This window comes from Schistocerca serialis, chromosome 2, assembly GCF_023864345.2.
Source record: "Schistocerca serialis cubense isolate TAMUIC-IGC-003099 chromosome 2, iqSchSeri2.2, whole genome shotgun sequence".
NCBI lineage: Eukaryota > Metazoa > Arthropoda > Insecta > Orthoptera > Acrididae > Schistocerca > Schistocerca serialis.
This window is the reverse complement of record NC_064639.1, coordinates 924599586-924614621: the sequence shown is the minus strand read 5'-3', so window position 1 is coordinate 924614621 and position 15036 is coordinate 924599586. Positions and strand designations below refer to the sequence as shown.

General features: G+C 45.6%; 1 non-coding gene across 1 annotated transcript; it reads right to left on the bottom strand.

Moving 5' to 3' along the window:
• Positions 1 to 14400: 14400 nt before the first annotated feature.
• Positions 14401 to 14475, bottom strand: Trnat-ugu (transfer RNA threonine (anticodon UGU)). Its single transcript has one exon. It is a non-coding gene; the product is annotated as a tRNA-Thr (tRNA).
• Between the last annotated feature and the right edge of the window lie 561 nt (positions 14476 to 15036).

Sequence of the window (15036 nt, the reverse complement as noted above, 5' to 3'; positions counted from 1 at the left end):
TGGATGATGGGAATACTGTTCACGCAGTATGACGTTGTCTCCGACGTCGACTAGTTGAGTGGTACCGTGTGCGCACACAGGACATCCAAGTAAGGTGGAGTAAGGCTTCGCATTGAACGAAGTTTATGTTGAAAAATTCGGTTTTGTAACCGAAAGCGTGGCGAATAATATTGTGTATTGGAATCCTGACTAAAACCCATCCTGCTTCCAGTTACATTACTTGTTGAACACCCGTCGTACTAATAATTCTTAAGGAGCTCTCGTCTACACTCAGGAATGTGTATGTACCAGGTGATCAAAAAGTCAGTATAAATTTGAAAACCTAATAAACCACGGAATAATGTAGATTGAGAGGTAAAAATTGACACACATGCTTGGAATGACATGGTGTTTTATTAGAACAAAAAAAAAGCACCCCATATTGCTAGGCGCGTGAAAGATCTCTTGCGCGCGTCGTTTGGTGATGATCGTGTGCTCAGCCGCCACTTTCGTCATGCTTGGCCTCTCAGGTACACAGACCTCAGTCCGTGCGATTATTGGCTTTGGGTTTACCTGAAGTCGCAAGTGTATCGTGATCGACCGACATCTCTAGGGATGCTGAAAGACAACACCCGACGCCAATGCCTCACCATAACTCCGGACACGCTTTACAGTGCTGTTCACAACATTATTCCTCGACTACAGCTATTGTTGGGGAATGATGGTGGACATATTGAGCATTTCCTGTAAAGAACATCATCTTTGCTTTGTCTTACTTTGTTGTGCTAATTATTGCTATTCTGATCAGATGAATCGCCATCTGTCGGACATTTTTTGAACTTTGTATTTTTTTGATTCTAATAAAACTCCATGTCATTCCAAGCATGTGTGTCAATTTGTACCTCTCTATCTACATTATTCCGTGATTTATTCAGTTTTCAAATTTGTACTGACTTTTTGATCACCCGGTACTTACTCAAATCTAGGTGAAGAAAAGAGTAATTGGGCGGCAGTACAAGAGTCATCGTCAGTCCTTAAGTTGAACTGGCCGACGTTTTACTGCTCTATAGTCTGGGTATCTGCTGTTACAATCGGCTTGCGCGGCCCCTCACGGCGGAGGTTCCAGTCCTTCCTCGGGCATCGAGTGTGTGTGTTGTTCTTCCTATGAGTTAGTTTAGGTTAGTTTAAGTAGTGTGTAAGTCTAGGGACCGATGAACTCAGCAGTTTGGTCCCCCGCACACACACACGTTATAATCAGCGATTAGCGCGTTGCCCACACCGATGCTGATGGAGATGGAGGCAACGAAGGGAGTTTTCCCCGAATCGAGGTACTCACAGTACTTCCTAATCGAAATGCTTGAGAATCTCAGAGCCTACCCGATTTTAAAAATCATCTGGGACCCACTGCCTGCCCGTAGTGAAACTCTCGAATATCGTGCACTGTCTGTCTGGCGTTGGTATGCCATGCCGATGGTCTGCACCGTATCCCACCTGTTCCACTTCTCGCGGCGACAGGAACACGCTGCCTCCAACAAAGTACCCACCTCTGACTCACATGGTAATGAGTGCATATCGTTAGAGGCATACGACGTTACGGTTAGACACATAACGACACATTCAGATGGTCGTTTTCTATATCAGCGCCCTTGAATAGGAAGTGAGGCAATACCCTTTTGCCATACCCCATGCAGCGAAATGAAGATAAGAACTGAGGAGGCCGTAGTCGTGGAAAGCAGACGCCTGCCATAACTTTTGTCACAGGGAAGCCAGCAAAGCGTCGCCCGGGGCTGGAGTGCGCCTTGGGAACCCTAATCAGCGAAGTGGAGCACGTGTGAGTTGTCGGCTCTCCGGGCGTCCCCGGTAACGAGGACGGGCGGGAGGGAGGGAGGGAGTACGGCCCCACGTGGCTTCATTAGCTGGCCCTCATTACACGCGCCCCCTGCGGCAGCGCGCGGTCACTTCCACTCGCTGCCTGCCCGCCGGCCACGTCACTACATCCACTTGCTACATACAGCTCAGTCTTACCTGTCTCCGTCCTCCGTACGGAGGTCTGCCACTGCACGGAAGTCCTCTTTAATGGTCCAAACTTCAGCAACATTAACACTCTCGTTACCAAGGATTAATTACAAACCCTTACAGGCAGACAATTGGAACAGCGACCAAGACAAACACAAAAAATGTGGAACCTGGTAGTCAAGGGAGGCGGTATTCGGTTACGATTGTGAACAGGGCATTAATCAGTTACTGCTGGTTCCTTTTTGCAATTACACATATTTATTTGAAAACGGTAATTCCAGATTCAGCAAAAAATAAAGATATCACATGTTATTAATGAAGGAATAAACAACCGTATAATTAATAGTGCTTTCAGTGCGTTCCAATTTACCAAATGAGCATAAAATACAGACACAGCAAATAATGTTTTAAAAACGAGCCATTGTGATCCCAATTAGAATTTTAAGGCAACTAACCACAGTCACGGCTGGAGACCTTTAACGACAAGATCGGCAATTATAAAAAATTTAACAAACATACTGTAAAACAGCAATGCAATAGCAAGGTTAATTTAAAAAGACAGGCAACTGATCACCAAACGCGTGAGACAAATGATGGTAAACTTGGCAGCACAACCATTTAAACCTGCTGTAACGCCAAGAATGGCAACTATATATAAAAAAATTTAGAAACATACAATAAAACAACAAATACAATAATAAAACACAAGGGCCTGTCACAGACGGTGCACCAGGAATCGACCTCTGAGTAGGTCCGGCAAAAAAATACACTTTCGCGAGCGATGAGATAGGCAGCCTACAGTTACATTCCCTTCACAAGAGCCGGCCGCTGTGGCCAAGCGATTCTAGGAGCTTCAGCCTGGAACCGCGCTGCTGCTACGTCCGCAGGTTCGAATCCTGCCTCGGGCATGGATGTGTGTGATGTCCTTCGGTTAGTCAGGTTTAAGTAGTTCTAAGTGTAGGGGACTGATGACCTCAGATGTTAACTCCCATAGTGCTTAGAGCCATTTGAACCATTTTCCCTTCACAAGATAGTAACTCAGTGTAGTGGCAGTCTAACGAATGACTGATGATGATCTTGCTGAGGCTACCTGACCTCCAATGAACCAAATGCAAAGATGTAAAAATACGCCAAAGCCGGAATCGGTGGTCTGGACTCCACCTGCAGAATACTGAGCTTAGAGTGCCCAGAATGAGAATCACTACCACCAGATTAGAAAAATCGCCAACCAACACTAACACCCAAGGCAGATAACTGGGGCGTTAGCGGCCAAGAGGCAGGAAAAAAAACCGCGAGTTGAACTTAACAAATAGTAACAAACTGAACGCACTAAAAAGTAATTAGAAGTCCAGGAAAGCTAACCAGATCCGTCCTCCCCAAGCACTCCACTCGCTGCTCTTTGCCTCGGCAATACTACGAGAAGCAACACGAACGCAAGTCACTGGAGAATCGCAAGATCTCACAATGGTGGACGCTTCCCTACTTGAATCCAAATGCACTCAAAACTTGCCGAATCCGGTTTACGACGAGGTTGTGCGCCCTCGCGACCACATGCCTTTGATCCGGCAGTCCACGTGCGCCGCCAGCGGTCCCGGAATGTTCGCGCACTGCGCGGACCTGGCTCCTCCTGAGTCTCCAACCGAAGTGTTACTACATATCGATAACCGCCGCTGCTGCCACTAGCGGACAGGCAACGCTTGCGAAACCGAGTGGCGCCAGTCAACACAAGAAGAAGACAAACAACCGCAACCATGCCAACTAGATGATACTGTGTGGCCTCCAACAGAGGGCGGAAACCTACAAACAGCATCAATGCGAGCCACTGCATGGCTCAGTACACAAAACTGAGACCAGGAATCTCTTGTTCAAAAATTTCGAATGCATAGTACTCCTCAACTGAAAGACATTTATTACAGGACATCTTGTAAACAGTATGAGTTGTAGTTAGAATGTTTATTTGCCGAACTGGTATTCGCGTGTATAACCCACGTCAGTGGAATATTATGTATCTCTTTAGCAATGACAAGCATCTGAGTTAATGCAGTAGGATATGGAACCCGTCCTATCACATAATACAAAGGCAGTCGTGTATGTTACTACTGTCAGTCCCATGTTTACACTAAATGACAGTCATGCCAAGCGTGATCAAGAATTGTCACAGACTAAGATTTGAAAGCAATAACATACACGAAAACCTGTGTATTGTGTGACTGAACGTATTTACCTGCCTCTCGTACACTACTGGTCATTAAAATTGCTACACCAAGAAGAAATGCAGATGATAAACGGACAAATATATTGTACTAGAACAGACATGTGATTACATTTTCATGCAATTTGGTAGCATGGATCCTGAGAAATCAGTACCCAGAACAACCACCTCTTGCCGTTATGCTACTGAAATGTAGGGGTCCGCACCTAGTGGTCGTGCGGTAGCGTTCTCGCTTCCCGCGCCCGGGTTCCCGGGTTCGATTCCCGGCGGAGTCAGGGATTTCTCTGCCTCGTGATGACTGGGTGTTGTGTGATGTCCTTAGGTTAGTTAGGTTTAAGTAGTTCTAAGTTCTAGGGGACTGATGACCATAGATGTTAAGTCCCATAGTGATCAGAGCCATTTTTTTGAAATGTACGGTTTCGCAGGGATCGAATGAACGGTAGAGCCACGGGTCGTAACACATCTGAAATGTAACGTCCACTGTTCAAAGTGCCGTCAATGCGAACAAGAGGTGACCGGGACGTGTAACCAATGGTACCCCATGCCATCACGCCGGGTGATACGCCAGTATGGCAATGTGCGTTCACCGCGATGTCGCCAAACACGGATGCGACCATCATGATGCTGTAAACAGAACCTGGATTCATCCGAAAAAATGACGTTTTGCCATTCGTGCACCCAGGTTCGTCGTTGAGTACACCATCACAGGCGCTCCTGTCTGTGATGCAGCGCCAAGGGTAACCACAGCCATGGTCTCCGAGTTGATAGTCCATGCTGCCGCAAACGTCGTCGAACTGTTCGTGCAGTGGTTGTTGCCTTGCAAACGTCCCCATATGTTGACTCAAGGATCGAGACGTGGCTGCACGATCCGTTACAGCCGTGTTGATAAGGTGCCTGTCATCTCGACTGCTAGTGATACGAGGCCGTTGGGATCCAGCACGGCGTTCAGTATTACCCTACTGAACCCACCGATTCCATATTCTGCTAACAGTCATTGGATCTCGACCAGCGCGAGCAGCAATGTCACGATACGATAAACCGCAATCGCGATAGGCTACAATCCGACCTTTATCAAAGTCGGAAACGTGATAGTACGCATTTCTCCTCCTTACGCAAGGCATCACAACAACGTTTCACCAGGCAACGCCGGTCAACTGCTGTTTGTGTATGAGAAATCGGTTGGAAACTTTCCTTATGTCAGCACGTTATAGGTGTCGCCACCGGCGCCAACCTTGTGTGAATGCTCTTAAAAGCTAATCATTTGCATATGACAGCATCTTCTTCCTGTCGGTTAAATTTCGCATCTGTAGCACGTCATCTTCGTGGTGTAGCGATTTTAATGGCCAGTAGTGTATTAACTGAGAAGCATGTCGTTGCTGCAGAGATACATAATATGCAGCTGACGATCGTTTATGCTCCAGAATACAGGACTGGCAAACAAATGCACTGACGGAAAAAAATCGCAGCACCACGGAGTTGTTCGACATAAACTAAAGTTGGTAGACGTGTTTCTACATCTTAAAGATGATGTCTGTTCATTTTTCGCATGAAACTGACGGTAGTAGCGCAACCATGAGGATGCAAATCAGGTTTGCTTTAAATGCACGCAGTAACAGTCGTGAGCGTTAGTTAACTTTAAGACTGGACGTAGCGAACTGATGTTAGTGAAGAATGCCTTAAGACGCCGTAATCAACACCTCGTTGAGTTTCAACGGGGTCGTGTATTTGGACTACGAGAAGCTGAATGTTTCTTCTGTGATATTGCAGAAAGACTTGGCAGAAACCTAGCCACTGTTCATGATTACTGGCAGCGGTGGTCACGGGAAGGCGTGGTCGTAAGAAAATCGGGCTCCGGACGGCCACGTGGCACTACCGAGAGGTAGACCATCGTGTTTGGTGTGTGGCTCTGGTGCATCCTGCCTGTGTAACTCGAAATTGAGCAGCAGTTGGCACCACAGTGACACAACGTACTGTTACAAATCGGTTTCTTCAAGGATAGCATGGAGCCAGACCCTGTAAGGTGCATTCCACTGACCACTAAAGGACGGCCATTTGCGACTTTAGGGTGTCAAGCGAGGGCCCATTGAAGGGCAGGAAGCAGATTTGTTGCGTGTTGTGATGAAAGCTGGTTCTATCTCAGTGCCAGTGATGGCTGTGTGTTGGTTAGAAGGAGACCAGTTGAGGACGTGCAACCAACCTGTCCAACCTGCCTCCGGCCTACACACAGTGGATCTTCACCTGGGGCTATGGCCTGGAGTGCAGTTTTGTATGACGCCAGGAGCACTGTCGTGGTTATTCCAAGCGCATTACTCCAAATTTGTATGTCAAAGTGATGATTCGACCTGTTGCGCTGCCATTCACGAACGGCATTCCAGAGGGTGTTTTCTAACAGATAACGCTCGCCTACATACCACTGTTGTAATCCATCATTTTATACTGAGTGTCGACATGTTGCCTTGACCTGCTCGGTCACCACATCTGTGTCCCGTCGAGGCCATATGGGACATCATCGGACGACAACTCCGGCGACATCCACAGAGAGCATTAACCGTCCTTGCATTAACCGAGCAAGTGCAACAGACATGGAACTCCATCCCACAAGCTGACATCCGGCACCTGTGCAACACAATGCACATTGCATCCTTGCATTCAAAATTCTAATGTACTAGTATTTCACATTTGCAATGGCTTATCTCGCGCTTATATTAACTTGTGAACTTATCACGTTAATCACTTATTTATGTTAGGTAGACAAATGTATTTCCGAAACTTCATTACCCTACATTATCTTTTAGTGTTGAGATTTTTTTTCGTCAATGTATTTCAACTGTTTAGAAGAAGTTCTTTAATAAACCATCTCTGGTTTGCTGTGACCTGACGTATTTCGCACTGACCAGCTTTCCTTATGAGATTATTTTCTGTTTAAGTGCGTCCACAGTCTTGTAATATTTTAGAAATGACAACATTTTTCATTTTTTTCAATTGCTCAATTGTGTGTGGAATCTTATGGGACTTAACTGCTAAGGTCATCAGTCCCTAACCCTACACATTACTTAACCTAAATTATCCTAAGGATAAACACATACACTCATGCCCGAGAAAGGACTCGAACCTCCGCCGGGACCAGCCGCGCAGTCCATGACTGCAGCGCCCTAGACCGCTCGGATAATCCCGCACGGCCAACATCTACTGTCTGGACTGTTATGAAGTGTATGTTATTCATTTACAAGAGCGATTTCGTCATATTATACCACTCCCAAGTGAAGGCTCACTATTAAATGAGTCAATGCATAGTCGTTTATTTTAAGAGGACATTGTCCTCGTGTCAAACTTATTTACACGTTTCAGATGCGTAATAGGTCACGAATCTTCATCCGTACAGGATCTTTCTATTGTAGCCGTCTAGATGTTGTGGAAGGGACTTAGAAGGTAAAGATTTGATGAGAAATACTTGACCAGAAATGTACTGTTTGTATTTGAAATAATTTTGAAGATCGGATCAGTTTCAAGTTATCCACTTTAGAGTACATTGTACGATAGCAGAGCTGCGGAACGCATACAACATAATGAGGTATCTTGTGAACAGAATGCCAACCAGCATGGATTTCGAAAACATAAAAAAAATGGTTCAAATGGCTCTGAGCACTATGGGACTTAACTTCTGAGGTCATCACTCCCAAGAACTTAGAGAACTACATAAACCTAACTAACCGAACGACAACACACACATCCATGCCCGAGGCAGGATTCGAACCTGCGACCATAGCAGTCACGCGGATCCGGACTGAAGCGCCTAGAACCGCTCGGCCACATCGGCCGGCTTCCAAAACATCGATCATGTGAAACCCAGCTTGCTCTTTTCTCACATGACATACTGAAAGCTATGGTTCAAGGTAGTCAGGTAGATACTATATTATTTCCGAAAAGCGTTTGACTCAGCATTACACCTACGCTCATGTGGGGTGTCCAGTGAAATTTGTGACTGGACTGAGGACTTTTTGGTAGGGATGACGCAGCATGGTATCTTGGATGGAGAGTCATCGTCAAATGTAGAAGTAACTTTAGATGAGCAACGGGGAAGTGTGTTGGGACAGTTGCTGTTCATCTTGTATATTAACGAGCTTGCAGACAATAGTAATAGTCAAATCAGACTTTTTGCAGATGATGCAGTTATGTATAATGAATCACTATCTGAAAGAAGCTGCATAAATATTCAGTCAGATCTTGATAAGATTTCAAAGTGGTGCAGAGATTAGCAACTTGCTTTAAATGTTCAGAAATGTAAAATTGGGCACTTCACAGAACGAAAAAGCGTAGCATCCTATGACTGTAATATCAATGAGTCACTGGTGCAGTCCGCCACCTCATATAAATACCTGGGTGTAAGACTCTGTGGTGACGTGATATGGAATGATCACACATGGGATCAGTCGTGGTTAAAGCAGGTGGTAGACTTCGCCTTATTGGTGGAATACTGGGGAACTGCAATCAATCTACAAAGGAGATTGCTTACAAACGACAGGTGCGACTGGTTCTAGAATATTGCTCAAGTGTGTGGGATCCGTAGCACATACGACTGACTGGAGATATTGAGAGTATACAGAGAAACGCGACAAGAATGGTCGCAGGTTTGTTTAATCCGTGTGAGTCTCAGACTCTGGAAGAGAGACGTAAACTATCCCGAGGAAATCTATTGACAAAGTTTCAATAGCCGGCTTTAAATGATTGCACTAGGAATATACTGCAACCCCCAACGTATCGCTCTCATACGTATCGTGACGATAAAATAAGAATAATTATTGAACGCACAGAGGCATTCAAACAGTCATTCTTCCTGCGCTCCATACGTGAATGGAACAAGAAGAAACCCTAATAACTGGTACTCCGTGAAGAATGGGCTGCCGTTCCCCAAGAAACCTTCCAGCACCTGATTGAACGTATGCCTGCGAGAGTGGAAGCTGTCATCAAGGCTAAGGATGGGACATCATATTGAATTCCAGCATTACTGATGTAGGGCGCCATGAAATGGTAAGTCATTTTCAGCTAAGTGTCCGGATACTTTTGATCACACAGTTTAGCTATCCAGAACGACTGGTCGCCCTCATCGCTTCCTTGAAGTTTGGAAAGAACGAGTACCGTTGAGTTAGTGGTAGAAATAGAGCCTTGAGGGCGGGTCGTTAGTCGTTGTGGGATATCACAGTCGGCTGACAGCATTGCCTGCAGGTCCTCGGTTCGAGTCCCGATCCATCACACAGTTTTAAGCTGCCGTGAAGCATCAAATACGTGCACACTCGGCTACAGAGCGATAATTCATTCTCAAAAACTGTGCTAGTTATGCTTACTCTTTTATTTATTTTTTAATTGGGTTTTGGGACATGTCCGTACAGTCATGTCATTAGCGGAATGTCAGTTATGATATTATGATCGTGAGGACAACACAACACCCAGTCCCCGATCGGCTAGCATCCGCCTCACTGGTCGCCCAGCTGCCGAGGCGGATACACCGTCAATGTTAATGCTTGAATGACTTACACTGGCGAGCTAAAACATTGTGAACACTGTCCAACGCGACGCTGGATTCTGCCTGGTGGCGCTGCGGCACGTGACGCAGTAGCAAAAATATGTAAGAGGAGCAGACACTGACGGGGGTAAATCGAGCGAAGATGTGGGCTGTAAATGGGGAAATCCATTGAGATAAGCGACTTTGACAAAGGCCTGTGAATGAGTATCTCGAAAACGGCGAATCTGGTCGAATGTTCTCGTACTACTATCGTGAGCATCTACGGAAGGAGGTAGAATGACAGTGAAACTACAGCTAAGCACTTAATGGTTTGACGTCCACGACTCTTCACAGAACGTGGGGTTCGGAGGCTTGTCCGCTCTGAAAAGTAGTATAGATGGTGATCTGTGGTATCTCTGCCGAAAGAGCACAATGCTGGTGCATGCACGAGTATTTCGGAGCACACCGTTCATCGTACATTGTTGAGCATGGAGCTCCACAGCAGACTACCTGTGTGTTCACATGTTGGCCCAACGGCATCGTCAGTTACCATTGCAGTGGCCACTAGACAATTGTAGTTATACAGTCAATCAATGGAGACGTGTCGGCTTGGTGAATCACCTTTTTGCTACACTAGGTCGATGGTCGTTTCCACAAACGCCGTGATAGAGGTGAACGGCGGTTCGAAAAGTGCAGCGCGTCAAGGACGCTGGCTGGTGGGAACGGCGTTGTGCTATGGGAGACATTCTCCTGCGCTTGCATGGGACCTGTGGTAGTAATCGAAGACACGCTGACAGCTCCGAATCACCTGCATCTCTTTCATGCCTGATGTCTTCCACGACGGCAATGTCATCTTTCAGTAGTATAATTGTCCGTGTCTAGGAGCCAGAACCTTGCTACAGTGGTCTGAGGAGAATTATAGTGAACTCACGTTGATGTCTCGTCGACCAAATTCGGCTGATGTAAATGCTATCGAAACCTTCTGGGTCTCACTGCGTTCGCAAATCAGCGACTCGTTATTTACGCGAATTACGTGACCTGTGTGTAGACATCTAACACCGCAGACCTCCACAAATCTGCCAACAATCTGTCGGATTCCTGATACGCAGAATTAGTGACATATTTCGTTCCGAAGACGGACAAACAGCCGATTAAGCAAAAATGGCTCTAAGCACTATGGGACTTACAATCTGAGGTCATCAGTCCCCTAGACTTAGAACTACTTAAACCTAACTAACCTAAGGACGTCACACACATACATGCCTGAGGCAGGATTCGAACCTGCGACCGTAGCAGCAGCGCGGTTCCGGATTGAAGCGCCTAGAACCGCTCGGTCACAGCGGCCGGCTACCTATTAAGCAAATAATCATAACGTTTTTGCTCATCATTGTATCTAACCCGGTCACCACGCACGATTCTGTGGCTCACCCTTGTCGAACCGAGCCAATATTCAGCCTGTAGCTATCATTCTGTCTAGTGTCTTGGTTTTCAGTCCTAACACTTGTTTGAAGCAGTTCTCCAAATTACTCTGTCCTGTGAAAGACCCTTCATCTCTGTGTAGCTACCACAGCTTACCTGGTTACTATAGTCACATCTTTGTCTCAGTCTCAAATTTTTACCCTAACCCAGCCCCCGCCCCCCGTACTACCTTGCATTACAAAAATGTCAATTTCTTGACCCCCTTGTCATGTGTCCTGTCAACCGCGCTCTTCTAATATGAAACTGTGCCATAAAAACCTTTGTCCCCGATTCGATTGAGTGCTTCCTCATTTGTCATTCGATCTACCTATCCAATCTTCAGCAATCTTCTGTGGTACCGCATCTGAAAAGCTTTGAGCTGCTTCCCGTCCACAGTTCACTTCCATACAAGATTATGCTCCAGACTAAAAAAAAACTTACTAACAATGAAATTTATATGACATGTTAACAAATTCCTATTTTCAGAAACGCCTTTTTGCATGTGCCTTTATATTTTCCTTGCTTCGTCTATCATCAGTTACTTTGCTTCCCAGATATTAAAACTCATATACTGTTTTTAGTCTCCCATTTCCCAACCCAGTCCCGATTTAATTCGAACACATTACATTACCACCGCTTTACATTTATTGGTGTTCATGTCGTGGTGTCTTTTCAAGATACTATGCATTCCGTTCAACTACTCTTCCAAGTCTGTAGCCGTCTCTGAAAAAGGGTACAATGCCATCGACAAAATGCAAATTTCGTATTTCTTCTCTTTGAATAATTCTCCTACGTTTCATCCTCCACTTGCTCGATACATAGGTTGAATAACATTCTACAATATTTAACTAATCATGATATTATTTCATCAGCGTCACTCCCAGCAATATTTTCTAGCCACACAAACATATTTACATCCACTGTACTACAATTATAAACACAAAAATTGCAGGTCTAGAGCTGTATTTTGTATAAAACTAGACTAGTCTGTCCACATGGAGTTTTGCAGTCTTGCTACATGTTGAATGTTATAACTTTTGTACAGCTGTGTTCTTTGGAATAAGCTATGTCAGCTTTTACATTGTTATATGTTTCCTATGCCTTTAAGTTGTGCAGGTTTAACTCTTACTGCAGTTTTATTTTGTCAGCTTTATTCTCTGCAGCTGAAACTTTTATATGTAGACAATCACAAATCTTCCAAGTGTCAGTAGATGGGGGTGAAAAGGAGAGAATGAGTTTTGTGTTAAAAATATCCCTGTAAGTTTAGTCACTAACAATATCACAGGAATCATGTTCCTATTATATCAAACTAACATAAAGTTTACATACAGTGGAAACACTTAGGCATTCAGGCAAGTATTTTCTGTCTGAGGGACCAACTTTTCAATAGTCGGAAACTGTTGGGAAACTATTAACACGATTTACGACTGTATTATATTTATAGTCACTAGTTCTATTGGGCTGGTTCGCTTGACGTTAATGTTCCTTCACTCTGCTTCTATTCCACTGCCCTAGAAAGTCTCTTATTATTAATCCCAAGCAAGGATATGAAAGTTTTTTTACAAATCCTTTTGTCGCAGCCCTGAACTGGAATGTAGTACACAACCCGGTTTCTTGTTGCTTATGAAACGTTTAACATCAGTCGTTCTTCCTTTTCCAAACTGATCTATCGAAACCCGTCTGCCCCCAACGATGGTGCGCAAGGTTAAGGTACAAGGAAAGGATGAATGCTCCAAGGAGCACTTCAGCCGCTGCCCACTCGTGGCAAACTCACTCTTCACATAGGCTCCACAGTTGTGAAGTGGGGGGCGTTCCTGTAGGAGAGACCTGCCGGCGATTGTCAGGAAGAAAGCCGGAGTGCTTATGAAACACGCTGGGAAAGGGCGGCAGCCGCGTCCACCAAGGGCCGACTCGCCACGCCGAGTAGTCGTGTAAGGAAGCCGGCCTGACAAATGGCCAGTCTGCGCGACAGATGGCAGCACCGAGGAGGGGGGACCACCAAAGGCGGCCGCAGTGGCAGAGGCGCGACCCGCTCGAGTAGGCAAATCGATTCCGGCGTGTCGCAGGCCCGGGGGCAGTGCGATTACACGCCTCTTAGCGGGCAGCCGGGGCCGTATCGGGCAGCTACAGCTGCCGCGGGGGCGGGCGGCACCCCAGCAGGGAGGGTCGGAGGAGCACCACGCCCACAACCAGACGCACCCGGGGGCGCCGCGCGGCGTGGCAGCGGGCGGGGCCGGTCTAAGCGTCGCTGTTGCGCTAGGAGTGGTTTCGCAACTGGTGGTACCACATCGGCTCTTCCTGGATACGCGAGGAGTACGTACGTGTGTTATTCTTCCTGATGTGGTCTTCAGTTCGGAGGCTATTTTGACGCAGGTCTTTACGCCACAGTGCGGGCCTGTTCATCTCCAAATAACTGCTGCAACCTACATCCATTTGAATCTGCTTACTGTGTTCATCTCATAGCCCCTGATGTGGCAGGGAGCTGGCTGGGTGATTGCTAAGGTGCTAGGCGTTTTTGTTTTTTGTTTTTGTTTTGAATCACCAGTCTTCGGACTGGTTTGATGCGGCCCGCCACGATTTCCTGTCTTCGATTATTTGCTGGATGTGTTCCAATCTCTGTCTTCCTCTACAGTTTTTGCCCTCTACAAGTCCTTCTAGTACCATGGAAGTCATTCCCTGAAGTCTTAACAGATGTCCTATCATCCTGTCCCTTCTCCTTGTCAGTGTTTTCCACATATTCCTATCCTCTCAGATTCTGCACAGAACTTTGAACCGCCTGGTTAAATCCGCAGGACAGAACAGGTAGTTGGAACTGTCGAAACGGCCAAAAATGAGCGGCTGTCAGTTACACTCGAACACATATAACTTTATTTAGTTGCCCAAACATTACAGCACATTTTTCCGAGCTTAACTATCGACTGAATATGTCATACAATCTTATGGCTTAAGGGCACAACCTCTTTAATTTTTAATACGACTGAACGCCCATGATTTAAAATACAACTACAATAAATCTTCCAAACGCGCAATGTGCAAGGTTTTATCCTTAAATAATATTTCAAATGAGGCTGAAGGCCCAAACAATCTAAGACTTATATATGACGGCAGTATCTGTTCCCTAAAGAATGGTTACCGTTGATGACCATTAAGCTTTGCTAGAAATGAAATGATAATTAAATGGACACCCTAGCTGCAAACAGGTGTTGATATACATCATTAGGGACATGAAAATGTGTGCCCCGACCGGGACTCAAACCCGGGATCTCCTGCTTACATGGCAGACGCTCTATCCATCTGAGCCACCGAGAGCACAGACAATAGTGTGCCTGCAGGGACTTATCCCTTGCACGCTCCCTGTGAGACCCACATTCCCAATATGTCCACACCACTACATTCATAGTGCGCCTAATAGATATAAAATTTTGATTTTAAAACGGCTGAAGGCCCATGATTTAAAAACACAACTACAGTAAATTTTCAAACGCAGAAGGCCCAAACCTTTACCCTCAAATAATTTTAAAAAAGGAGGCTGAAGGTCCAAACAATACAAGATTTGACAAGTAAGGAACTTTCAATTTTAAAACGGCTGAAGGCCCATTATTTAAAACCCAATAAAAGCATACAAATTCAAACCATCGGCTGTGAGCCATTAAAATACACAATCAAACACCAATAAGAAAAGGCAGTACAGCCAGCGGCGCTCAGAAGTTTCCGGGGGTCGGTCTGCATTAAGAATCATCAAATAAACAAGTAGTAAACATTTAATGTGGAAGCTCCTGTGGTTCTCGAGAAATCGCCCTACAAGGCAGAGTAAATAAAGTACACTGTAGGAAATACTGCAATCAGTCATAAGTTTTTTTGTCATGATTTT